This window comes from Netta rufina (genome assembly GCF_964035555.1).
Source record: "Netta rufina genome assembly, chromosome: 1".
Classification (NCBI taxonomy): Eukaryota; Metazoa; Chordata; class Aves; order Anseriformes; family Anatidae; genus Netta; species Netta rufina.
The window spans coordinates 70,198,593-70,226,412 of NC_140123.1; the positions used below are offsets into that span (position 1 = coordinate 70,198,593).

At 42.7% G+C, this 27,820-nt stretch overlaps 1 protein-coding gene across 1 annotated transcript in view; it reads right to left on the minus strand.

Moving 5' to 3' along the window:
- The window catches only part of OCA2 (OCA2 melanosomal transmembrane protein), a gene marked incomplete at its 3' end in the record, with an annotated part of 212,861 nt that extends 187,579 nt beyond the window's left edge, over positions 1-25,282 (minus strand). Inside the window, exon 1 of the mRNA XM_084297206.1 lies at positions 25,153-25,282. The remainder of the gene's footprint in view (positions 1-25,152) is intronic.
- Between the last annotated feature and the right edge of the window lie 2,538 nt (positions 25,283-27,820).

Sequence of the window (27,820 nt, forward strand, 5' to 3'; positions counted from 1 at the left end):
TAACCCATCATTACATATTCATGGGAAAGCAACAAGATCTCATGTGCTCAGATCACCCTGAAGCACATCTGTGGGTAACCCCTGAGGTCCCAAGGCAGAGGCTGACAAGGAACACCTGGCTCCACAGCCCTTGCCAGGGCCTTGTGCCTCTCCAGCTGCTGCAGGCAAAGGCAGCACAGGGTGACCACAGGTGAGGCAGGAAAGGCTGTTGGAGAAGAGTATTCTGAAATCTGAAATGACTTCTAATAGGCCTTTATTGGTGATTGCAGATTGCTGGTCTTGTTTTTACTTTGGGTTCCTTATCCTTCAGACACGTCACAGTTTGTAGCAGTGCTCTAGTCTCATATTGGGTGTGTATAAAGGTCTTTATATCTTTAAATATTATTTGCATAGTTTTTTAAGTAAAAAGCAAGACTGTAGGAAGGGGTTGATTAATTGACACTATACTTTTAAATCATTAAAATAACCCTGGCTAGTTTCAGTGGTGTTTTAGAGAAAAGAAAACTCAGGTTGCCAAGTTGAAAACGAATAATATTAAGGGACATTTTTATATTACTTTTATGCCCATACTCTGCTAATAAATGTTACAAGTTCTTAACAAATTATTCTACAGACTTTCAAGCTGAACACCAAACTCCCTAAAACAAAGTGCAGAAAAATGTGTTATTGCCCCCGGAATGACATGTCTAGATGATTGTTATTCCCACAGTGTCAATCTTTCTTATGTCTAACTTGATAAACTGCAGGTGCTCGAAATTGCTGCAGCAGCTAGAATACTGAGAGGCAATAAGTGTTCATGTCACATTTCTCCTGTCCGCTGTTAGCCTAAATTTACTTCATAGAAAAGATGATGATAAGGAGTCTCTTTGCACAAAGGAATTAGAGCATCCATATGCCTTGGCAGCTGTACCATGGAAAAATAAAATACCAACAGGTGCAGAAGAGCAGAGTTCATGGTACTGATGGTTTCTCCTATATTCTAAATATACAGCAAAGCAGAATAAAATACATCTCTTTCATACAGAACCCCAGCGCAAATAGAGGTAGCGGTGACATAGACACAGTTTTAGCACACCTCTTTGTCCTAGTATCTATCAGACTGGAATTTGTTTGTGAAATGTCCTTTGGCACAGCTACTATTTCAACTACAAACAAAGCAGCATACTAGGTATGATTATATTTTACAAAGTGAATGTAAATATTTCATACACTGTTAATGTGGCTGGAATTTTTACTTCCCTGTGGGTAAAAATAACTGACCCTCATTTATTGACACTGGCTATAATATACTCAAGATAATTAAACCAAGAGGGAACATTAAGGGAGCTAGTTAAGTATTTTGTATGTATCTATTTCTATGTTCTATGATAAAAAAAAAAAAAAAAAGTTTACTTTCTACAAATAATTTGTTGGAGTTATTAATATTTTTTTTCCTTCCTGGACTAAAAGGTTTCATGGCTATATTCAGAAATTAATCATCACCACAAGACAAAACTATAGTGGAATGAATGCTAAAATAATATTTTTCTGAGACAGCCATGGCAAATAGCAAAACATTCTAGAAACCAGAAAATGACCACTGTAAATGGACATATCTGTACTGATTGCAAGCATCATTAGTACTTATTCTTCTTTCCAGATAGCCAAAGGGATTTGATTCACTCTGTATGAAAATTATGCTTTGATTTCAGCTGGGAGAGGGTAAGACCTGACTGAGCTAATAAACTTCAGTTTCAGCTAGAAATTTCAGTGTTATTCTAACAACCTGTTCTTGTGTAAATTAAAAAAAAAAAAAAAAAAAAATCAATAAAACACTAAACAAACAAGGGAAAAAAAAAAAAAAAAAGTAAAGAGACATATTTAGCACTTACTTTTCTGGAATTTGGGTGTTCCATTAGCACCCTACTGCTGTACACAGCTTTTTGCCTTTCTTGTGTTGCAACTGAGCCTGCTTTTATATACATTTCTACTTCTTTCAAATGATCATGCACTAAAAAGAAGCACAGCTTCATTGATAAAACTAGTGTGCCCATACTGTTGATGGCACTGGTTCATGTTACAGTCCTGACAAATTCATTAATTTCTCCCTCAGCTTTAAAACATTCTTACAAAACCAAGAAGCTGAAAGCACATGCTATGAGATGTAGATTTGTGAAGCTGGCAGCTTTCTGGAGTGCTAAAGCTTATGAAAATCCAAATCCAAGGTAAAATGTGTGGAATGTGAGCCTTGGGGCTTTATCCAAAATACATGGAGGCTAGTGAGAGTCCTTCCACTGTCTTCACTCGACTTTGGATCAAGCCCTTCAAAGATGTAAAACAGAGGCTTAAAATGCCAAGCTTGCAAGAGATACTTGGTTACAGATAGAAGTTGCCAGGATCATGCACAGGGGAAATACAGGAAGGGAGGGATATCAGACCATCCCCTCCGGGTCCACAGCATTTCTCCTCTCATGGCAGACAATGGTTTCATGTTGATGGGAATTGGGTCGTGAATTATTTTATTTAGGTATCCCTGGGAAGAAGATATTTCAAATACAGCACAGAAGCAGAGCTTTCCTACCAAAATAAAGAGCACTAAAATCTCAAAACTAATCAAGCAACTTCATTGTTTCAGCAACTAGGAATTGCTTTAAGTGCTTGGGAGTGAAACCACAGCCAAGCAGCTGCCACCAACCTGGAGATGAGAATTGGGATTGCTGTTCCCTGCTTTGCCGTCTGTCTGTCTTGGGGCAAAGATGTGCCTTGTCTGCTAAGTAACTTTCATCCAGCAGGGTTCGCTCAGCAAAGCTGTAAATTGTTTTGAAGTTCTCAGGCAGAAGGCACTGGGAAGTGCATTGTAATATCAATAGTAACTGCATTTTCTCAGCAAAATGTTTGCACTCTACATGAGAGTACGTTTCATGGGAAGGGGGAACAAGAGTGGCCTCTTCATTCAGATTATCTTAACCAAACCACCTCTGACAAGTGCTTATGTTCCTTGGCATTCACTTCAGATGGTGCATTCCTAGGCAGAAAGTTCATTGCACAGAAGATTCATTAGCAAGTCCTTCTGTGAATCCCAATAAACACTGTGCCCTCCAAGTCTCCAGAAGGTCTGAAGCAAGCATGCATTTCTGAACTAGCTGCTTAAAGATCTGAGGGAAACTTGGCTGGAGGAATAGCCACATGATCCTCCATCCCCTTTAGAATTTTTGGCTTTCAAACACTAAGTCCAACGTGACTTGACAGCCTTATACAATCAAAAACTCACCATAGACCAACCGAGCAATGCAATACTGGGAAGGTTAACCAGAAGAGGGAGGGAGATGAGTATCCAAATTCCCTTTCTTTCTGTCTCCTCATTTGAAGATTTTACCTTATAACTACTCAAACAGAAGTGAAAACTTCCCACGGGGAATCTGGCTGTTGGGCAGTGCAGCATTACTGGCTGACAAAAGGCAAGATCCTTTTCCTGACCATGCAGAGCAATCCACACAGGGCTTGTATGAGCACAGCACTAATGTGAATCAGGGCAGACCCCACTGCAAGGACAGCTCTGAGCTTTTGAGATGTTGGGATGAGTGTGCATACTTTGGGTCCAGAAAGAAGGATCTTGGGAGTCCACGAGCAGAGCTTTCAGTGCTTTTTTTTTATCTCTAGTCCTTCATCATCATACTCTCTTTTTAAGAATCCCTATTGAAAAATAACCCTTAGAAAATACAATTTGCTGGTCATAGACCTCAACAGGGTGCTGGAAGAAACTAATATCTTGACTGGATCCACTGTGCTCCTAGTACCTGTCCCTATATTCAGGAGGTGACACCTCATTCCCACTGTGGGTCACGGGAACTAATGCAAAAGGAAAAGGAGACAAAACTGTTGGGTCTGACATTCACACTAATTACTCTTCTCCCTACGCTAAAACCAGTGAGAGATGTGTTTGCACTTACTCTAAATCCTCTTTTCACAGTCAAAGCAGTGTAAATGAATGCTGGGATTGGTGGAAATAAGGACTGCTATCTTCAAAGTGATTGTTTGACCTACCTAAACTTTGCAGCAATTCCCCTGTAATATTTTTTTATTTTTTTACCCTGACACATTGTGGAAATCTCACACTAGCAGTCATGAGAAAGTGGAAGACAATGACTAGATAATTTGGTGCATCCCAAAGTCTTTAATTTAATCATGGATTGTACTTCGGGAGATGTGTTATTTAAAGATATGTATGAATTTCATATCAGACTGCAGACATTTGTTTCTTTTACTTCATGAAAGATAATTGCTGGATTATGGATAATTGTTAGATAAAATACTCTTTTCACTTATCAGAGTTCACAAAAGTTACCTCATAGCAGAAATAGTTCTGAGTTAACCCAGCAATGAAGAATTCTAAATTATTAACTTCCTCTGACATCCAAGTAGTCTGCATTTTAAAGCTAAATACCATTTATCTGGAAGTAAATCAAGTCTCTCTGGTGCTCAGAGTTGTAGTTCAACTAATTTATTCCTTAGCAAAGTCCAGAAATTGTTGTGTTTACTACATTCAACTTTTTTTGAAAGTGTTCATGAAATGTGTTAGATTTAATATGTTAAGCATTTTTTTTCTGGTTTATGGGACTTTACAGCAGTCTGTGGGTAGATGCAGAAAAATCTTTTTGCCAAAAAGATTGGTTTCTCTTCTGTATCATTAAAGACAGATAAATTGAACTCTAGTTTGATTTCTAGAACAGTAAATAAATGGCTAAAGAAAACCAATTTGCATGAAGAGGGAAAAGGTGTCTATAGTCCATGAATGATTGATAAACATAGGTAAAACATTTCAAAAGGAATGCAAAAGTTTGTTCTTTTCTAAATGCAAGGAGAAATGGTAACAGCTGTTTAACTGGAAGTCCTGCATTGGCCACAGCTGTTGTGAAAAGTATCCCTGTGGGAATACAGACCTTTAGCTTCAGTTTATATGCCCTGATATTAATGAGATACACTTTTTTTAATGGATAGCCTTGCAGTTTGAATTTTGTATTATTACAGCCTGTTTTAAGGCAGCCATCTGGGCCCAGTCAGACCAAGGATCTCTGCATACAGACCTGGGCGCATAATAGGTCGAGGACCAAAGAGTGCAGCCTATTTACAGACAGTGAAGCTATGTAGCGAGGAGCAGTGGCCCTGCAAGGTGCTCCAGCATTTAACAAGGAACTCAGCCTGCATCCTCCTGCACCATGGAGCAAAAAGGACAAATGTAATCCCTGAAGGCTTAAGGCCAAATAGCACACAGGTATTGAGGCTTGATCTCTTGCCATGTTAGAATTTGTTTCCTACCAAGTACTAGGGCTCTCCTTTTGGAAAGGAATTTGGAAGAAGAGAGGCAGTGCAGAAAACTCACAATGCAAATAATTCAAGGGCTTGAGAAATGCCTTACTGCAAAGTCCCATTAAAAAAAAAAAAAAAAAATGGAGCGATGACTCAGTTATTAGGCCACCTCCACAGAGAGCAAATATCTGGTACTAATGCATACTTTAACTTAGTGGAAAAGGCAAGATAAAAACTGATGTCTGCAAGATGAAGCCAGATAAATCCAAACAGGAAATACAGCAATTTTTTATGACATTTTTAAGTGGTCACATAGATTAACTGCTGAAACATGAAACAAGCTACTGAGGACAGCAGACTGGCAATATCTTCCCATCTAGACTTATCACTGGGACACTACTCAATCCAAGACTTGGGAAAACTGTATAAAATGTGAAAATGTGTGATACAAGAGTGCAAGTTAGAGATGAGAGTCCCCTTTAAACCCAAGCTATGTGAAAGTCTGGCTTTACACATTTCCTTTCATCTCACTATCATTTAGGGTTCATTTTCCAGATTGTATTAATGAGTGTCAGTATCAACTGAAATTTGTTTTTTAGACCGTAGCTTTGCAGATCTTTGGGGGAAAAAAAAAAAAAAAAAAGAAAAAGGAAAAACAGATACCGTTATCACAGTAGAAGAAGTTATTTCAAAAATCCTTACAGTAATCTATTCCTTTTGGACCTATAAAACCTTTAGGATGCTTAGGGAAAAAAAAAAAAAAAATCTAGTTACTGAGATTTTTTTGTGCATTTTCATGCTTAAAAAGCAATGCTTTGGCTGGCAATTTTCATTGAACACTGCTATTTATAGAGCCACTTCAGCAATGAAATAGGAAGCTGTAATCGCACTCTACATGCTTTGGCAGCTCTTGACATGGGCAGGATGTCTGAAAGGTACTGTATTCAGACTCTTCTTTTCCTTTCTTAATAAAAATCTGTCTTCAGAACTTCCGTATAAAAGGGGAGAACTCATTAGCTGAGAGGCACACAAAATGCAAAGAGCTCATTATGCTTTTGGGATAAAGATAGCAAGTTTAGCCAGATATTGTATTTTAATTGGATTTCCCAGCAATAAGAGAAAAACACTCTCAAAATGAACCCTCCAAGGGAGGAGAAGGCAGGACTCTGCTCTTTCTCTGCAGTCCCTGTAGCTGGTGGGACTTGTGCAGATCTTTCCTCCTTGTGACTCCGGTACCAGTGGAGCACCTCACCCACTCTGCAGAGGAAGAAACCACACTGATAAGTGCTGCTGTCTGCAGCCTCCCTCCCTTGCCCTGAGGCACTGAACCTGCAGAAATTCTTCTAATAAACAAAAAGATGGCTGGTTATGTGCTCCTCATGTCAACCCACCTCTTGTTTCAAACCTGAAATATCTTGACCTTGCTTCTCCTTGGGAAGCTGCTAAAACAGACCCTTTTGACAAAGGGGATGGCATGGGGTCACTGGCACTCATGGGCACTTATGCTTAGCAGATGAACTGCCAGGAAGACAGCACTGCCTGTCCCGGCACCCACACAGGTATGTGCTGCTCTTCCTGCATACAGCACGAGCACAGTCTGTCCAACAGCCCTGCAGAGGATGTCTCTGACCAACACTGTGTTTTTACACCAGGCACCTAAAACAGAGCGACTGGGCTGCCCATCCAACAGCAGCCCTGCTCCTGACTCTTCAAAAACCAAGAGATTTTGTGTGTGGTGTCAGCTTTGTGCTGTCAAAGGGTTGTGTAGGAGATATCTTCATAGCTGACTGGGGAGAGAAACTTCCAGGAAAAAGGTTTACTGGTGGCAATAGCAGTCCCTCTGTGCTGTTTTCCATGAGAAATGAAGCATCTCCACAAATTTTTGCCCAAACCAAGAATTTTGCACAAAACCACAACAGCTACCAGCTAAGGGCTGCCTCCTGACCTGCTAGTACCTGAAAGAAATGATGGTCTTTGGATGTGAACACAAAAGCAAGTTGTCTCTGCAAACCTGCAAGGTCAGGGTGTGCTGGCTCTCTCCCCAGAGTTTTCCCTCTGATGGTCCTCAGTGGGGCCTCCATGCCAATCCTGGAAATGGCAACCCCAAATACCTCAAGGTCCCGCCTCACAAAACACCAGTCTTGTTCAGTGTTGAACATTAGCCTTCCTTGGACAACTTTTTGGGGTATTCATATCCTAAAGTTGCTTTAGAAAAATGGTTTGGATGAAACCTTGGTGCCCTTGAAATTCATCCTTATTGAAGTCAATGGCAAAGACTTTCTCCTTTGCACCCCTGGCAAAACAGAAAAATACACACTTCTGAAATCAAAATGAAGGTGGCTGCAGCTTCATAGATTGAGCAAGGCTGGAAAATCTCAGCTTCACTGCTGTTCTTACATGCATGCAAATGAACTGCTTTACTATTTAATTTAGAGCACTTGAGTTACTGAAGGTGAAGCATGCATGTTGTGACAGATTTGAGACTTCAGCCTGCTGCTGAAGTTTGCCACAGCCACGCCATAAACAATTAGATAAGAAAGAGATGCAAAAAATGGTAACAGTGAGAGGGAAGGTACAAAACACAGTCACTGGTTTAATCCTTGGTCATACAATCTTTGATGCATGCTGAGAGGAATTTCATCGGGATCTGGGGCATGTCATCTAGGATCATTTCCTTACAGAGACTTACCCAAATGCACTGGGTCCCAGCACTCAAACAGCCTGTATGTCCAAGACAAGAAAAGGACTATGTAATGAAAACATGATACACAGAAAAATTTAGCAGAATGTGGTATTCCTGAGGCACTATAGTTGTGCAGCCTTTTTAAAGATATACAGTCTGAAGTAATAACCCTCATATTTGGCATGTATTGGTGCTAGACTGTGCATACACAACACCAAATATATCCCATGCTGGCCAAAGACAAGCTATCATGTGACACACTGCATCAATTAGAACATACTTGCTGAGAAATTCCTTGAAAACAGAAAAAAAAGAGTGTATGAGAATTGTCCCTTCACGCATCAGGTCCCTGCTCAACCCCAGGCCAAGTTAGGCGTGATTTGTGTGAAGCTACTCCAGATTTGTTATGGCCAGTTACCATTCAGATTATTGAGAAGGACATTTTCTAGGCTCAAGCTAAAGCACAGTCTTCCCAGTGAGGCGTTTCATAGAAGTTGAAGCATCCACTGCATTTGAGTGTGTCACACACAGACAGTCTAAAAGGGAAGGCAAAGGAGCAGACAACATGGCTAAGAGACACTGAGAGAGGTTTTAGAGAACTGACCTAATAAAGAGAGAAGCACAGTGTTAAGGAAAGGTTAAGGCACAGCTCGGTGAATCTGCTTGTAGATATCCCAGGGCAGCTCAGAGCTGCCCTCCTTCACCCTGAATCTCATGTCCTGCCTTCCCCAGTCCCCAGGGTTTTGCGGCTCCTGAACTGGTGATGGTAGCTTTGTTCTCCATGGCCCTTGTAGGATTTGACAAGAAGCTCAACATGAGCCAGCAATGTGCAGCAATGTGAGCCCAGAAAGCCAACGGCATCCTGGGCTGCATCAAAAGCAGCGTGGCCATCAGGGAAAGGGTGGCAATTCTCCCCCTCTGCTCTGCTCTCATGAGACCCCACCTGGAGCCCTGCATTCAGCTCTGGGGCTCCTAGCACAAGAAAGATGTGGACCTACTAGAACAGGTCCAGAGGAGGGCCACAAAGATGATCAGAGGGCTGGAGACCCTCTCCTATGAAGACAGGCTGAGGGAGTTGGGGTTGTTCAGCCTGGAGAAGAGAAGGCTCTGGTGAGACCTTACAGTGTCCTTCCAGTACCTAAAGGGGGCCTACAGGAAAGCTGTCAGGGAGTGTAGTGATAGGACAAGGGGTAATAGCATTAAACTAAAAAAAATAGTAGGTTTAGATTAGATATTAGAAAGAAATTCTTTACTCTGAGAGTGGTGAGGCACTGGCACAGGTTGTCCAGGGATGCCCCATCCCTGGAGGTGTTCAAGGCCAGGCTGGATGGGGCTTTGGACAACCTGGTCTGGTGGGAGGTGTCCCTGCCATGGGCAGGGAGTTGGAATTAGATGGGCTTTAAGGTCTCTTCCAACCCAAACCATTCTGTGGTTCTATGATTCTGTCATTTCTGTGGCATGAATTTGACCAGCCACTTTCTGAATGCAGAAAAAAAAAATGCCAAATATTCATAACTTCCTCTTGCAAAGTGCTTCTGGCCCATGGCAATTCACTGCAAGTGATGCTTTATTAATAGAAGGGTTTTCCTGGAAAGCTGCAAGCATTCTGGTTAAAAGCAAACCAAAAGACAGACCCTAAAACATTAAAAAGACCAAGCGGTTACTGCAAATACAGCAGAGTTGGATTAAAATCTCTGTTCAGTCCAAAGCTCAGTTTTTATCTGATCGTCCCTCCAGCACGGCATGTGACATGACTCCAGGTATTCTGCTGCTGCTATCTACCAGTACAAGCTGCTGGAGCTGTACCAGTTTCTGCAGAGGAGTTGTCTGTACAAGTTTCTGCGTATCTCTTGGGCTGGTGCAAAGGAGAATTGGCAGCCTGTGGTCAGGGCATTCATTTCCTGTGTGGATGATGCAGCTTGAGATTTCTTACATCCCCAAAAGATTTAAAGCCATCTGAAGCCCCACAATGAAGGGGGACACAGAACAAAATACAATTCACCCTGCGAGGGACCTCTGGAAGTCGTCTGCCTCTTATTCCCAAATTCTTTATTTCTTCTCAGAACCAATGGGAAAGCTTTGGAAATGTTACAGTTTCTGAGGACCACAAGCTTAATTCCAGTTCTGGAAGGGCTCAGGCAGAACTGGGTATCTCCCTATCAATCCATAAGGTTGTTTTTCAAAACTGATAGAAGTTATTTTATTTTATCAACACTTTCTGAAAAGTTTATCCTCCATCTCCTCCTTGCAAGGCCCCAGCTGAAACTACACCATACACCAGGCCCCCATCCACCTAGAAGCACATGAAACCAAGACCACAAAGCTTGCAGCAAGCCATACCAGGCGAGGGCCAGGCAACACACAACAGCAGTGAGAGCACTTGGCTGACATTCATTCCTCAGCTGACCGGCCTGACCCTGAGGTAAAATTCCTCAGCCAGCAGAGAAGTGTTCCTGGTAAAACACAGACAGCCTGAGGAGCAGCTGAGTATGAACCCACGGTGTGAGGAGGCCACATTTCCCTGCACACTGACAGCAGGCCCCTGAGACCCTGCTCTACCAGAGGCTTGAGCTGTCACATGAGGAGCCATCACAACCCAGCTCCAGCTCAGATGACAGATAATTGTCCACTGCTGACTATGGTGAAACATATTTTTTCTCCTGCACTGCTTGGCTTCCTAGTGCAATGCACCAGGAAAAGTGGTTTCAGCAGGAAATTGTATCTCCAGGGTGAAGGAACAGCTTATAAATTAAATTAGCCTCATTCAGCCTGCTATGAAATTTTAAAGCAAATCAGGCAAGGGCATATCAACACAAGACTGTGGATCTTGGGGAAAAAATAAATAGTAGATCTAAAATCAAATATTAAACACTATGTCATGGCTTAACCCAAGCAGGCAGCTATGTGCCACACAGCCACTTGCCCAGGTGGGATGGGGGAGACAATTGGAAAGGTAAAAGTGAGAGAATTCATGGGTTAAGACAATGACAATTTACTAGGTCAGGCAAAAGCAACGTGTGGCATGGACAGCCACAGTCACTTTGAGGTGCTCATGGCTGCTCTGATGCAGCCTTTTCCATCAGCCACAGAGGTGCCTTCAGAGGTGTCTTCAGACACTTCTGCTGTGTTGTGGTCTTACCCATGGCCACAGACACTTTGAGGTATTCTGGTGTGGCCTTACCTGCAGCCACAGACACTGCAAGGTGTGCTTGCTGCAGCATGGACTTCTCCCTGGCCATAGATGCTTCGAGGTGTGCTTGCTCTGGAGTGGACTTACCCATGGCCAGAGACATTTTGGGATGTACATGCTCTACATGGGCTCATCCACAGGTCCCAGTCCCTCTGGCACGAGTTCATTCTGGAGTTCCAGCCTGTCCCGAGCAGCAGCACAGGAACAGCAGCAATGCCCTGGCCACCAGCCAGCCCAGGTGGATGACCACAGCTCTTATCAAAGCGTTCCCAGGCACAGCAAAGCAAGATGACAAGGAATAGAGCAAATGGCAGAAGCAAAAGCAGCCACTAACAAGCATTGGACTCTAACATACAGTAAGGCAAGCCAGCCCCGTGACAAGCACAAAAGCCTGCCTATTAGCAGCTAAACAGCTATAACATCTATAAATTCAGTCTAGCACACTCCATACCCCAAGCAAATCTATCCTCTTCTCAAACCTTCTGTGCCCCATGTTGGGGCACAAAACCAGATTGCCAGAGCTACAAAACAGGTAGAAACTGTTCTTGCTTTAAAAACAGCCTTCTTAACCAGAAATGTTCCTGCATATGTTCCTAAATACAAATGGAAAGTATTCAAAATGCTATATGGTATGGAGAGTACAGATGATAAATAGATACCACTTAGGCAAATATTTCTGTCTGCAGAACACAGCTTAGCTTGATTAAGACAAATCTCTAAATTAGCCATCAGTCATGATATCTCCACAGTGTTGTGAAATTTGCAGCAGCTCCTATAGAATAACGCCTGCCTGGCACTAAAAAAAATCAGCATTCTTGCAAAGAACCACAATGACTGAAATTACCAGACACCAATTTTAAGACAAATAACTAGGGATAGACGTGCAAACAATGGAATGGCTCATTCAGAAGCACAGAACATTTGGCTCTGCAGACAAAAAGATGCCCCAGCTATACATATGCCTACAGGTTATGAATAATGTCTTGCATAGCAGAGCCTGTGGTTTAAGAGCAGTAGTAGTTTGAGAGAGGTCTGTCATGCTGGATGCTGAACATTTGCAATGCCTCCCCAGTTTTACTTGTAGTTGCTTTGGGTACTTTTTCCCTTGATCACCGCCCTGGCCCCAAGAAAATGTTACAAAATTCCTACATATTTAGGGTGCTTGTGTTATGACTTAAATATAGTGTTCAAGAAGCATTTTCACCGATTGTGCTGTTCTGCTAAAAATAAAAAATAAAAATAAAAAATAAAAGAAATAACAAACCTGTAAGCTAACAAAGCCATAACTAAATTGGATTTTTGTGACAAGCAATTACAAAGTGCTGGACCTCACTGCAATAGAAAGGGAACCTCTTTCAGAGGAAAAATCACCCATAAATGCCCTTTGGGGGGTGTTCAAGGAACAGGAACTGCTGCACTTGCATTTCTGCTTTGATTTTGCCAGCTTCCAGCCAGCTTCTCTGCTGAAGCAATGGGGCAGAGCCAGCCCCTGCCCCAGGCAGAGAGAAGAGTGGCTTCACGGCGCTCGCCCTGCTGCTCCTGGCAGGACACAAAGTGCAGCCCAGCTGTGCAGCTGTCTTGAGGGATGGCCGCTTCCCTGCACTGTGCTTAACAGATCCACGCTAATCTGTCACCAGAAAGCCAACAAAAGTCATGTAAATGGCTCTATGACTGGGAGGAAAATGTATGCTGCAAGTCCTCCTAGGTTGATGACAGGTAAAGAAAATGAGCTTTTAACAAATCAGCCCATGAATGATGGAAAAGAAAATACTGCACAGGTCAATGCAATGTTATATTTGACTTAAAATTTCTCAGGGTGCGGTTGTTTCACCCAGTGAAAAGCAATGATCCCAACGCCATTCCTCCAGGAAGAGAGCTCTGTACAGGGCATCCCTGTCAGGCTGCTGGGGCATGAATGAGGCCCCAGCTCATTCCTGCATGCTGCAGGACCACAGCAATGGTATTAGCAGAAGGCAGTCCTGTTGGGCCTGGGCAGAATTCAATAGCTGGGAACTAGCACAAAAAAAACAACCACAACAACAGCAACAAGAACAAAAGTGCTGTTCCTTTGTGTGAAACAACAGAGATCACAGCCTGGTCAACTAAAAAAAGAATCATCAATGCTGCTTTCAATTTTGAAATTACAAGGTTATAAGGCTTATCATGCCAGGAATCTTTATTTGATTAAACCAGAAATGTAGCAGAAACAGAAATGTAGCAGATGGGTTTTCTATGTTAAATTAAATAATTGTAATGATATATGTAAAAGAGATGAAGTTCTCTGCTATCTACAGGTTTCATCAGTGAAGGGAAATGGTCACAAGAGACCACAAGTGTAGCATCCACAGTGTGTGCTGGTATTTCTACAGATCAAGAAAGCACAACAGTAATAAGCCTTCCCAAGAGAGTAAAAGTCATGTGTTTACGCAAACCAAGGAAAGGCAATGAGCATCAAATAAGATGGCTACAGTGCTGAGCTGGGTGACACAGCAAAACTCTGACATGTGACACATATGGCCGTGGAAGAAGATAAGGGTATCTCATCTGCTGCTGATGGAGAGCGAGGCTGGCAAAGCACAAGAAAAAATCTGTGCACGACAGACCCCTCCATGCCACATAGCTAAAGGGTCTTATGACACTGCAATAGATCCTGGATCAGGTACTTTTGTTCCTAGGTAGGCTCCATTTTAAAAAACGTCTTCTCTGAGAGATACGTCCAGGGCTTCACTATTCCCTGCTGTGGCCAAAGCTGCCAATTATCTCGGTCCCCTCTTCAATACTTTCTTTGCTCTTTTTTGTAGGTTCCTGAAATACCACAGACCGGGTACCTAAACCCATTGATAGCTGCAGGAGGATTTCTGCCGGCTTAGCTTTACTCTCAATAGGTGCTGTGCAGATGACTTAAAAATTAAATGACTTTTTAAAAAAAAAAAAAAAAAAAGGTCACTAGTCAACCAGAAGATGCTGTATCCTGCTGTAACCTGCCCTTTTTGAAGGAAAACACTGGGTGCAGTCATATTCCTGCAGGGATTAAGAATTCCAGAAGACCAGTGAGATCACAGGTCTAGGATCAGAGGTAAGGCGTGGAAATGCGAGGGACATGAAAGTCCGAATGTTGATTTATGAGTGAATATGTTTATGTTCCACACATCTTCAAGTGAATGAATGGTTTTGGCAGCACTCTGCAGCTCTTCTAGTGAACACAGAATGTTTTCTTTCTTCTCTCGGGCAAATTAAAATGTCAGTAGGCTCATTCCTCTTTCTTGTTTGATCTGTTCCTAGCTGGACATAGAGATTTGAAAGCCTGTGATGATCCTATAGTGACCACATTAAAAATGCAAACATCTGCCAACCATTACCACACAGCGGTTTCTGAAATAATGCTCCATTTGTCCCTGCTCAGAGCAGAGACACACACAGCGTGCAATCCCTAACCATAACAGCCGGTGCCTGTCAGAAAATACTAGGGTTTTTGCAGTGGCTTGTTTGCCCAAAAATCACAGGAAGGGTCATCCAACCTTTGGCACACAGACTTCAGTAGCTTTCTTTCGTAAGTATGACGGGCTGACATGGTTTTGTAAAGTTCTCGAAAAAGAAACTGAGTCATTGCTGTATCAATAGGCAAACTTTATTGCAGTACTAACAACATCCTGTAAAAATAATTTACTGAAGCCACGGCAGTTTAATCTATTCTGTGAGAGAGAGAATGGCCAAGTCTTAACGGTGAGAACCTAAAGGCTTTCTGCTGTAACAGGATTTAGCAATAACTTTTAATTGGCAGTTCAAAGTTAATCCTCAGGGGAAAATGTGATCTGGCAAAAGCACCCAGTCACAAAGAAAAGGAAAAATCATTAGACTGTGGATTTTTTTATTTTTTTTTTTGTCTCAGTATTTCTCCAGCTATTGTTACTGGGAAAAATTAGAGAATTAATTGTTGCATTGTCTTGGCCTAACAAGGCTCTTCAGAGGTGACACGTTTTTACCCCTTCTGTATTTAATTTCCCTACCAGTGAAAAAAAAAGGGCAAAAGTTTAAGTGTGTCAGTGCTCCTAGTGGGTTTTACCTTTATTTAACACACCTTCTGGAGGGAAAACCATAGGCAAATCCCCTAGACTAATATTCCACTCTTCCTTTGTCTCTCAACATTATTTTCACAGAGTCACAGTCCCAAATTTTTCTTCCATTTTTACTTAAACAGCATCTCCCAAAGGCTTGCAGTGAGGAACCATTTCTCCTCCTGGATTTAGCTGCAGGAAAAGCCCATCACCCAGACAAATCTTCTCATTATGTCACCAGGATCTGTTCAGCAGTTCTGTCATCCATGATTTCCTTGCTTTGTTCCAGTGACATTTAAAACTAACTTATGGTGACCTGCTTAACCCAGAAGAAAGTTTATGGATGTTTCAACAGAGAACAGATGAGGTCCAAATTAGCCTCCTACTGACAGAACAAAGCCTGCAGTGAAAGCTGAGTTGTCAATAAAAACTCTGGAGCTGCCCTCATGTAACAACCACAAACTCTGACAGGAAGATGTGAAAACACCTTATCTGAGATTTCAGGTAGCAAATATGTCCACCTGTGACCATATTGAGAAATATGAAGAGTTTCCTATGCATCAGCCAAACCAGGTTTCTTGAAAGGTGCAGCTCTTTAGTCTCTGTTTTATATGAGTACTAGATTCTGTTCTTGAAAGAAATACATTATACAAATATTCCCCATAAAAATTATGTAGCTATCTTTAACTGATTAATCCGCTGATCTCTTGCCTTAAGTTTCATTGAAATCCAAATGCTCATATCTTTGTAAAATCTCAAACTCTTGGGAAGGAGGGCAGCTTTGCCCTTGTCCTCTTGCAAAATATGCAGCGCTGAACAGAACAGCGCATTGTTGGTCAGACAGACTGCTCTCTTTCTGCTCAAGACTACTCAAGCAAGACAACTAGAAAAATCACAAGAGCTTGTTACAAGTACAATCAACATGAGTAAAATCCATGAAAAGGAATGTTTCTGAAAAGTAATAGTAGTATTCTATGAACTACTTCATTCATTTTTATTAAATCATTTTACTTTAGAGATGCATTCACTCTACAACATCTGTGTGTCACCTCAATATGCAGACCTAAACATATTTTTAAGTGTGTCTATGTTTTACAGAATACCCAGCCCAAATAGTAAGTCTGATCTACTTCTCTTACACATAAATGCAATAGGAAGAGCAAAAAAATAAATGTCATAAATTAAGTGAAATTTGAGTTCCCAAAGGATCTACAATCTAAGCTAAGTTAAAAGAATTTTTAAAATATTTAATATTCTGGGAAAGGTTAATGCAGAGGTAAAAGGAAATGCAGCTGAAAGAAGCACTGAATTTTATAACATATACTTGACATGTTTCATTAATGTTCTAAAATGCTGAATGCTCAGGTACATATAAATGTTATACAGAAAACTCTGTGCTGTTTGCAAAGTTAGAGTAACTTTTAATATGTATTATTTTATCGTGCATATTAAAACTTCTCTCAAAATAACAGAATTGCATTAAACCATCCTAGAAAAAAAAAATGTCTTGTAGAAAGATTGCATTTTACCTGCGTTTTGGAAGAAGTCCCAAAGTGGTCCTTTTGTTTGAGAATAAGATCTCCAAAAGGAAGAAAAAAAACAAGGTGCACAGAAGTGAGAAATAAAACACTTGGTTCAGCTGAAGGAGCTGCAAGATGCCTGTTTTTTTTCTGAATAGAAAGTTTGTTTGGATGAATGGCTTTGTTGGTGTGCAGTGCAGCTCAGCTCTTTGTAGTAAGCATCTCTAGATGAGAAGAGAGTGACATTTCATCCTGTGCACTCTCATAAATGAAGCAGGAATTCCCAGATTTGCCATCACGTGATTTCAGTGAGGAACTAGCATTCATTTCACTCCCAGCACCCGTTACTCCCTGCCCAAACAAAGCTCTTCCAAAGCCTGAGATGGTTGTAACAAGTGGCAAAGACTGAAAGGGTAAACAGATTGCTATGAGCTTCACTGATCAGACGCTTAACACGCTGCCTCGAGTTCAGGCCAGAAGCAGGAAAAAATGTCCCGAGGAGGACAGAGCAAATGTACCCTTGTTAAAGTGCCACAGAAGTTATAAAAGAGCAGATTTATCAGTTTTCTCTAGGAAAAACAGCCAGCATTTGAAAGGGAAGAAAAGTAACTTCTGCTTTTCTGCCATAAGGGAGTACTAAAAAGATTATCCTGACAAATACTCATTCTCATTCTTTATACTGGAATTTCAAAGATCTACACATTCCACTGCAGCACGCAATGCAAGGTTAATTAAGCACTGTACCAGCCAAGCTCTTTTTGCCCTTATCAAACATAAATTGGCAGAACAACAATGTTGTAGTCCTGTCTGTCTACAGTCCCAGTCCCAATACGGTATATGCCAACAGAAAGAACAGATGCTACATTAATATGATAGCTTTGAGCAGAATAGAGAAAAGGAAAAATAATATAAAATTCATTCTTCACAAAGAAAATGACACTATTGACATTTTGCTTTATTAAGTAGAAATGATGGTTTCTGCTAGCTGAGCCTTCCTAAAGAAGCAATTTTTCGTGAAAGATACGCGGCTATTTTTGACCTTCTAAGACTCAAGGCAGAGATGAACACTTCCAGCTCAACTCATGGTTATCCATAAGGTCATTAATAGGTATCTCCAGCACTCTCATTTGATGCACATCCATGTTGTACATCCAAGACCTGTTTTCTCTCTTGCTGCTGGAGAGGTGCTTGCTGCATGAGTCTGGTGAGAAAATGTGATGATATGGACCATTGCACAATTTGTATTATGATATTCCATCTGTGCTGTTGCTGGAGGTCCTTAACTGTCCCAAAGTGTGCTTTTCAGTGTTTTTTTGTTTGTCTGTTTGTTTTTTCATGGTTGTTGTTGCTGCTGTTTTGTGGTTTGTTTGTGCGTGTTGGGTTTTTTGGGGTGGTAGAGTACAAGTAATGGCTGCTCTTTTGATGTAAAATAGGTTCCAACTTAGTCTAATCGTCTACAAACATCAAGGTGATAATAGCCTAGGCTTGAGGAAGTCATTGACAGCTCTGTAACTCAGGCAGCCCAATCATGTTTTGTGAATGCAAATCTATTTATACCTACAACCAATATCACAGGAGGGCTACTTGCTGACTTCCTCAAGGTACAGTGACACATACTTTTTTCACCACCATAAACATCATTGTCATGAAAATATTAGTTTATGGAGAGCTTACAAACAAACAGGTGTCATTCCATATTTTTTTTTTTTTTTTTTTTTTTTTTTTTTTTTTTTTTGCACAGCAGCTTGTATGGTGTTGGTTTGGATTTGTGACCAAATAGTGCTGATAACACACCATTGCTGCTGAGCACTGCACACACAGCCTCGGGACCTTCTCCATTTCTTGCACTGCCCCATCAGCGGATGAGGGTGCATCCAGGACAGCTGACCCCACCTGACCAAAGGGATATCCCATAACTTAGGGTGTCCTGCTAAGCAATAAAACTGGGGAAGGGAGAAGGAAGGAGTCCCATTCAGAGTTACAGCGTGTGCCTTCCCAAGTAACACTAACACATGATACAGCCCTGCTTTCCTGGAAATGACTGAATATCTGCCTGCTGACAGGAAGCAGTGAATAAATTCCTTATTTTGCTTTGCTTCTGCAGGCAGCTTTGGCTTTACTAATTAAACTGTCTTTGTCTCAATCCACGAGTTTTCTCATTTTTTCCCTTCTTGATTCTCTTCCCCATTCCACTGAGAGGGGTTAAGCGAGAGCCTCTGTGGAGCTTAGCAGCCAACTGGAGTTAAACCACTGCATGTGGATCCAGTACTCCTTTTAAAGATTATTCTGATACACACACACAAAATCCCTTTATTAAGGTAAATTATTCAGCCCTCCAACTCTGCCACCATTTATTTGTGTTTCTATTGCTTAGATGCTCCAGCTGTGGCTAAGGACCCTAAAGCAGGAGATGCTGCACAAACAGAAAAAGATGAAGTTTTCATCTCTACAGATGAGATGCAACACAGAAGTCAGCAAGCAGGGCAAGAAGTGACTAAGACAACACTGATCAGCATAGTGATATACAAGTAGTATTTTAGGAAGGCATAGACCTAAGGGATGCACACTGTTCAGTTTGCCAAGGGAACAGCATGAAGCTGCATTAGCAGAGATTCATTTTGGATATTAGGAAAAAGTTCTTCACTGAGATGGTGGCAGGAGTTCAAGAAGTGTTTGGATAACACTCAGACATATATTTTGATTTTGGGGTGATTCTGTATGGAGGCATGAGTTGTACATGATGATCCTTGTGAGTCTCTTTTACCTTGGGATATTCTGTGATTATATGGTTCTGTGATTAACAGTGGACAGCCAGGCAGAAATTCCAGGAATCAAAAGAAATGTTTCTGACGCTTATATGTTTGTGGTGGGTTGACGTTTTCCGGCTGCCAGATGCCCACCAAGCTGCTCTGTCACTCCCCACCCTCAGAAAAACAAGAGAAGAAAATAAAATGAAAAAGTTCGTGTATCAGGATAAGGATGGGGAGACCACTCACCAGTTATTGTGATGCGCAAAACAGACTTGACATGGAGAAGATCAATTTATTTTATTGCCAATTAAAAACAGAGTAGGATAGTGAGAAACAAACAAACAAACCCATGTATTCCCTCCCACCATCACTTCTTCCCAGGCTCAACTTCACTCCTTAATTTCCAGCTCTTCTACCTTCTCCCCCCAGGCAGTGCAGGTGAACAGGGAATGGGGGCTGCGGTCAGTCCCTGATGCTTCGTCTCTACCACTCCTTCATGGTCACTCCCTGCCCCTGCTCCCCATGGGGTCCCTCCCATGGGATGCCGTCCTTCCCCAGCTGAGCCTGCAGGGGCTGCCCACAGGCAGCAGCTCTTTAAGCACTGTTCCCACACGGCTCCGTCCCACAGGGTCCATCCATCCCCCAGGAGCAAACTGCTCCAGCACGGGTCCCCCACGGGTGGGCGGCAGCTCCCCCCAGACCCCCTGCTCCTGCATGGGCTCCTCTCCACGGGCTGCAGCTCCGGCCCGGGGCCTGCTCCTGCGGGGGCTCTCCATGGGCCGCAGCCTCCTCCAGGCCCCATCCACCTGCTCCACCGGGGGCTCCTCCACCCATGGGGGGGCTGCAGCGTGGAGATCTGCTCCATGTGGGACCCATGGGCTGCAGGGGGACAGCCTGCACCACCAGGGGCCTCTCCACAGGCTGCAGGGGAACAGCTGCTGTGTGCCTGGAGCACCTCCTGCCCTCCTGCTGCACTGACCTTGGCTGTTTCTCTGTACACTTTCTCACTCACTTTACCAGCTGCTTTCATACAGCAGTTTTTTCCATTTCTGAAATATGATTTCACAGTGGTGCCACCAGCTGATGGGTTCAGCTCTGCCCAGCAGTGGGTTTCTTTTGGAGCCATCTCGAACCTGCTGTGTCCTACATGGGGGCAGCCCCTGGTCTCTTTTCATGCAAGACATCCCTGCAGCACCAGCCTACCTCCACACCCCTCTACTACCAAAACCTCACCATGGGAAAAAAATACAATGTTAAAGAAGAAAGTTCATGCACTCTAGTGGAATGGGAAATTCAAGCTATGCATTTGCATGTTTCCTATACGTCTTTAACTGTCAATCTAGCTGTAGAAATGAGGGCATTCCCTGGCAAATGTAGAACTAATCTAAAATCCATATATAAATTTGTGGTAATTTGGAGGCCACTGTGCACAGGGAAATGAGTTGCAGCATTTCTCTCCCAGGTTATGAGTCTGAAAGAGTCAAGTCTACCCAGACAAGAGTACTGAAGTGATTAAGTCAGTTAACTACTCCTCACCAATCTGCAAGAACAGAAGATAGCTGCCCAGCAGCACAGATAGGAGCTAATATATCCTTAGGGGAAATAGATAATGGCAAAGTAAATACACTGAGCATGTTTGGGACAAAATAAAAATAGGAAGCAGATGAGTACCTGATGGTAGAAAGGGGTTTCAGAAGTCAGTTAGCTGCCAATCCTGTGGAAACCTGGGCAGACCTGAAAGACTCCATGATTCAGGAGAAGATAATAGGTGCACTTCAGTACCCTGAGTGATGTCCTGAGAAACCGGAGCTGATGTCTGAGCATGGTGAGAAATGGGACAGAAATGCATCAAGGATTTATTATTGTTTTAGTAGATCCATAAAGCAAGGGAAATAGGAACTTCAACAAAATTGCACAAAACCAAGCTTTCCCTTCTTCCAGTCACTGACTCGTAGCAGGGACTGTCCATGTAGCCTGGGTGTGTGGGGACATCTCACTGAGGCAGACAGAGGGCAGATGGGGACAGGAGGATGGGTCCCACCTTGGGGCAGGCAGGCAGCTCATCCCCTGGAGCCTTGTAGAGCAGCTATACAGCTTGTGTCCAGACAGGTCTTGACCAAAGCTGTGACACAAACACTAAGTATGGGAATGACTCTGTGGTTATGGAAAAGCAGGCATCAATGCAGAGGCTGGAGTACAAAGTCAGCAGAGGTCAGAAAGGTCTGAATCCATAATATGAGACCACTCTATTGTTTATAAAGTCTGTTCCTAGCACGACAATCAAAGGATGACTGAGGAGAAGAGGTGGAGAGGAAAATATAACCAGCAAGCAGTTGGGGCAGACAAGCTTAGAAATAAACAAAAAGAAAGAAAGAAAGAAGAGAGCTCAAACACCTCCAGGGATGGGGCATCCACAACCTCTCTGGGCAACCTGTTCCAGTGCCTCACCATCTGAGGTGAGTGAGGCACTGGAAAAATTTTAAGTGAAGAATTTCCTCCTAACATCTAAGCTAAATATCCCCTCTTTTAGTTTAAAACCATTCCCCCTCATCCTGTCATTATCTGATTGAGCAAAGAGTTGCTCCCCATCTTTTTTATAAGTTCCCTTCAAGTGTCCTCATTCATTCCAGGAATACATTGGGTGCAAGAAGTATGAAAGCTGAGGATGCTATTTTGTTGGATTCATTTATGTTGCAGGTAAAAAATATTTTCCTTCCCTAATTCTCTTATTAAGTTTAAGAAAAAACTGCATAGCATCATCACATAATTGCACTAGAGAAAGTGGCACTTTCATGTCTCATGTCCCTAAAAATGTGTTCAGCACATAGCTGAGATACTATGTGGAACGTCACACAATGGGAAAAAAAGATAACAAATAATACTGCTAAATTATGAAATCATGTCCACAGAAGACTGCAAAGAGAAAGCTGCGATGTTGCTCAGTTCAATTTAGGATTTCATGTCCATAAGGCTGTACAGTATAACAGGAGCTAGCTGGGGTCTGGATTCAAACCGATCATTTTTCTAATACTGAGCTTGGAAACTGCTCTGTTTCCATGGATTAGAACTGAACACAGCTGGGAAGGAAACCAAGCATGGTTTTAGTTTCATTATCTATATTTTCAGAGCAAAAAACAGGGTTCCCAATGCCTTCCATAAATTCTTTTATGGAGAAAATTTCCATGTAGTTCTGTTTTTCGAGTTAGGATAGATAAATAAATAGATAACTAAACAAGATCATCGCCCACGTGATTGCAGCAAGTCCCAGCTGTAGCCCCAGAGCAAACATCAGTTTCTCGGTAGGGAACAGCAAGCCTGTGAACAGGCCGGCCGTTGTGTGGACGTGGCATTGCTCAGACTAGCGGAGAGGGGCTCAGACTAGCGAAGAGGGGGTTTTGCATTCCTGACAGACTTTCCTGCCATGCCAGGGCTGTTCCCTCAACACTGAGGCCTGGGGGAGGCAGGGAATAGTGCTGGGCCTGCCTGTCCACCATGACAGGACAGTGCCTGTGTGAGGCACAGAGGGCACGGGCAGGGAAGAGCGGTGTCAGGGCTCACACCAAATGAAGCTAGTTCTGGGGAACTTGTGGTGTGTTTTTTAGGAATCTTCCTAAAGGTTTTTTTAGGAATCTTCTTCCATCTTCCTTCGGGATTTAGGAAAAACACACACACACAAAGGCCAAGCCAGTGATATGTGGAGTTTATATTACTTTTGTTTTTGACCAGTGCAGGCCCACATTCAAGAAAACACTTGAGGCCACAACTTCCATTAAATCTGTTTAAAATCTGGGTGTCTAGTCTAACCAGTCTCCAACACTTAATACAGATACAGACACCTCTAATGGATAAAATCATCGCACCATAAGGTAGGAGGGATTTGTGCTGGCAAACTTAAGGTGTCTACATGAAAACTGCAGGTTTAAACTCCCTCTTCTAATCCTTGGAGATGCAAAGTCCATGCAGTCTGAGAAAGGATGCCCCAGCCCCATCTGGGTGTCCACCTCAGGGTGAGATTAAAAATTCTCAAGACTGTATTGACTGTATTGATTAATCATTCACATCCCAAAACAGGGAGAATAGACATGAAGTTCACACATGGACACTTTCACCATAGACACCTACATTTATAAGGCCTTGGGTGATTCAGCTGAGTAGTCCTCTGGAGGGAAATGCCTGTATTTCCCTCCTGCACAGTGAACGGGGAGAGAGAGATGACTTTTCATGGGGTCTTCCTAACTGGGAACAGTTTGGTCCACCTCAGGCAGGTGTCCTGTAGCTGCAGACTTGTTTGCCCGTGTTTTCTGGAGCTGCCCCAAGTAAATGCACGCCAGGCTCTGACAAGCCCAAGTCCAGCAGTGGCTGGGCTCTTTACTAGGCTTTGTTCCTTTCTCCTCAACTTTCTTCCTGGCTATTCCTCTTGTCTGCTGTCCCTGTGAGGGCCTGTCTGCAACAGAGAGGAGATTGGAGAGGAGACGGATGGTAAGAGTAGTGGGAGCTAGCAGATGTGGTGAAAACACAGTTGCATAAATCTGCTTGGCACCAACCTGAAATAGCATAATTTTTTTCTCAGAGGGAAGAGTAGACAGGTAACAGACATGGCAGAAGAAATGCCTAGTCTAGTTTATACCTGCAAAGTGGCCAGACATAATGAGTGTGACAACAGGCTGGCTTCCTCTGCACTGGTAGTGAGCAGAAAAAAATAGAGTTTTCCAGCAACAGTGTATGCTCAGTGGCAAGTTAGAAGTTAGGTGTTGATTTGCCACCTTGAGCTGACAGTCTAAGTCTGTGCTGTGTTGGAACCAAACAAAAGAAATTAAATTATCCAGTGAACTTAAATGAAAGATTCACTTTCTGGTGAACAAATTGTTCAATCCAGGCAAGGCTGCAGCACAGAAAATCAGAGGAAATCCACCCCTGGTAGCCAACCTCATGCTCTTTTTCTTTCAGGGTGAGGCTAAGACAGTACTGGTAGTCCCATCATTCAGTCCCCGCTGGTATTAGACAAACCTACCCCTGATGGCTACTGTTGGAGGTCTCCAAGTGCTTCATGTGAAGGTTTTCATCACACCAGTCAGCCTAGCACTGAGTATGCCTGGCCAGCAGTGGGGAGGCCTCCAAGGAAGAGCTGAGTGCCCATGAACTTTAAGTCCTTGCACATTGCTGGCAAGGAGACAGGGACACATCCCAGCCCTCCCATCTGTGCCTGGATGCACTGTGTAAGGCTCTGCACACCAGGTCATGAGATGTGGTCAGGGAGAGACACAGATAACAATGGTAGCCTTTCAGTTCCAGGCCCTGAAAGGTGGCATTCACTGCCTATCTGACGCTGCTCTGGCTCCAGCCACAGCCCCCGGCCACCGCAGCGGCCCCACATGCTGAGCACTTGCCTGTCTTCACAGGCCATGGAGCTGCTGTGTGGCTATGGCTTGTTTCAGGGACACAAGGAGAGGAGAGGAGAGCAGCCAGAAGGGCTGTTAGGACCTTTAAGTGACTATCCAAGAAGTAATTACAAGATTGAACACTCTTTTATGCATGAGCACATACATCAGAAAAAGCATGAGATGGTACTTGTTGTATAAGAGGAGCTTCATTTTCAAAAGTCATCCCATATCCTTTGGGTTAATCATAACTCAGCTGAGGCAATTACAAACATCATTTGTGTCAATACCTTATCTCCATTGAGAAAGAACTGCTCCGTAGCTCCACACCCCTGTCTCTCTGCGCCTATGCCAATCTCCACTTATAGTCCAGAATAACAGCGTGTGCCTCCTCTCCAGTTCCCCACCCAGAGATGATCTGCAGTAGAGCAAGAGACATAATTACTCCAGGAGAGTGGACTCAGTTCAACAGGGCTATGCTGTCATTATTTATGTGTGCAAGGCAGAGCGTAGGTTTTTGTCTACAGCAGATGTGAAACTAGTTTGCTTAAACTGGGAAATTTTCTGAAATTTTGTAAAAGAAGGCATTTCTCAATGAAGTATAAAAGTGGTTGACAAGGTTTCTTCTTCCCATCAAAGTTACATATTCTCTCCTGTTATTATTTTTTCCATAAATACATATGATTTATACAAACATTATATATGATTCTGCTAGGAAAGTTATAACATTACACATAGCCTGTCATCTTCCTTTTCACAGAATCCATCATGCTAACCTGGTTGAGCAGAAACATCTCCAGCCCCTGCAGGGTTTAACACAACATTTGCCAGACTGGTGAAAAGAATTTTCTTTCCAGCGTCCTTAATGCATAGCTGAGTACCATGAACTTTCCTATAAGAACACCTCACCTTCATCCACACATCAAACCTGAAGAGGAGTGGATTTCACAAGTCATTCTTTCAATTCAGTTCACAGTTTTTTGTTTCTGACTCTACCTGGGAAAGGAGCACCCTTATCTTTGGGAATGGAACCAAGCTGTTAAAAGTTCCAGATGCAGCAGTGCCCACTGGTTATTTTTGGCTTCTCTTCCTTTTCTATCTTCTATATTGTTTGCATTTATTTATTTTTTTTTCTTTGTGCTAGTTACAGACTGTCAAGTCTCTTCAAGGGCTAATTCATCATGGTTGACATGGGTTATTCACTTCTTTGAGGATCCAGTATCCTATGACAGAAAACTGCAGGGCTATAATGACTGTTGAAAAATTTAGTAAAAATCCTACTTGCCTATGTAAATCTATCAAATCAAATGCCATGCCAAAAGATAACCAGCTCTGCATCACTTGAAGGAGTATTCTCTCTGGACGATAGCCAACCTCACATTTCTGAGTTGTGTGGAAATGCTCATCTCTGAAGAACGCATTTCTTCACACAGGGTGCTAAGACCTTCCCAACGCTGGCAAACCAAAGTCCATCTCAGTGGTAGGAAAACATCATTTCACTTCAGGACAATTCGTAACTCTCTAGATGAAAGTCCTCTGCCATGCAAAAATCCCAGATGCACTTGGGACCTCATCTTCTGGAGATTGTCTACTCGATACACAATTATGGGAAAAAAAAAATCAGAAAATTTCAAAATCACAGAACGGATGAGGTTGGAGGGGATGTCTAGAGGTTACCTGGTCCAATGGCCTGAAGAAGCAGGGACATCTAAAGCAGGTTGCCCAGGACCTTCATCCAACAGCAAGTAGTTTTGCCAACTGAGACCAGTTAGTATTGAATGTGGCTGTTTGGAAGGCAAGGACACGGGTTTTTTAAGCTTTTGCAAGACCAAGGGGACATACTTTTCACCTATTCCCATTGCTTTTTTTAACACAGTCCTGCAAAAATATAAATAAATAATTAAACAGATAAATAAAAATTAAAAGCCATGAGTAAGCTATATGTACATCATCACATTCACTGCTTAAAAATGTCAGCTGCAATTTGTGGCTGGATCTTCGTGGAGGACACCAGTGAGCTCAGTGGCTACATCTTGCTCTAACCTAAACAAGGAGACTCAGGTGAGGTCAAAGTGTTAAAAGCCCTCAAATCTACCTCAAATTTGTCCTTCATTCTTGCACTATCTCTTTTGTCCCGTTTTCTTCGCTGTCCTCAGAATTATTTGTCTCATTATTATGGCCACATTTTGTCCACCCCCACACATAGGTATAGCCCCTTCTCGGAGCAGTCAGTCATCTCCAAGCTGGCTCTTCAAGCAAGGTGATGTTTAACCCAGAGCAGATACCTTGCAATCCCTCCCAGCACAGCAGTACCATAAATGTGATGTTATTAGTAGAATCTGACATCTTCTTCATGCAAGACAAGTTACTGAAATCTCAGGAAAATGACCCCAAAACCAGCCATGTCAGTAAACGAGTGCTCAGTAGCTGCAAACTACATCTTTCCTAAAAGCAGATGGGATGCTGGATCTAGGCTCTGATGTGTAGAGGGGGCCCTGAGTACTGCTGCAAACACTACTGTCTCAGAATAGCTTTGAGACTACAAAATATCCTGAATTTCCCAGAGGTGCCACAAGGCAGTTGTTTTACCACCTCCAGTAAGGCCTTGGCAGCAATTGTCACTATTCTGTAAGAGTTAAGAAGATGATAACAAGGTTTGTACCACTCCCAAATGGAAAGAAGCAGATTGTACAGCTATCTTTCAAATTAAACAGCCCATAAGCAAATTCTAGTTAGGGATTTTGTCCTCCCCGCTTCCGTCTTTAAAGCCCTGCATAAAACAGACAGATATCCCAAAGCACATTTTGAGCTTGTGAGCTATTTCTGTAGCCTGTTACTGTACAAAAATATTTTCTCAAACCGTTTTCCATTGGCAAACAATACCCCAACATTCATTTGTTTCAAAACATACAAGGGCAGTGCCACTGCATTTCCTGCCTGCGGGTATGCTGACCACAT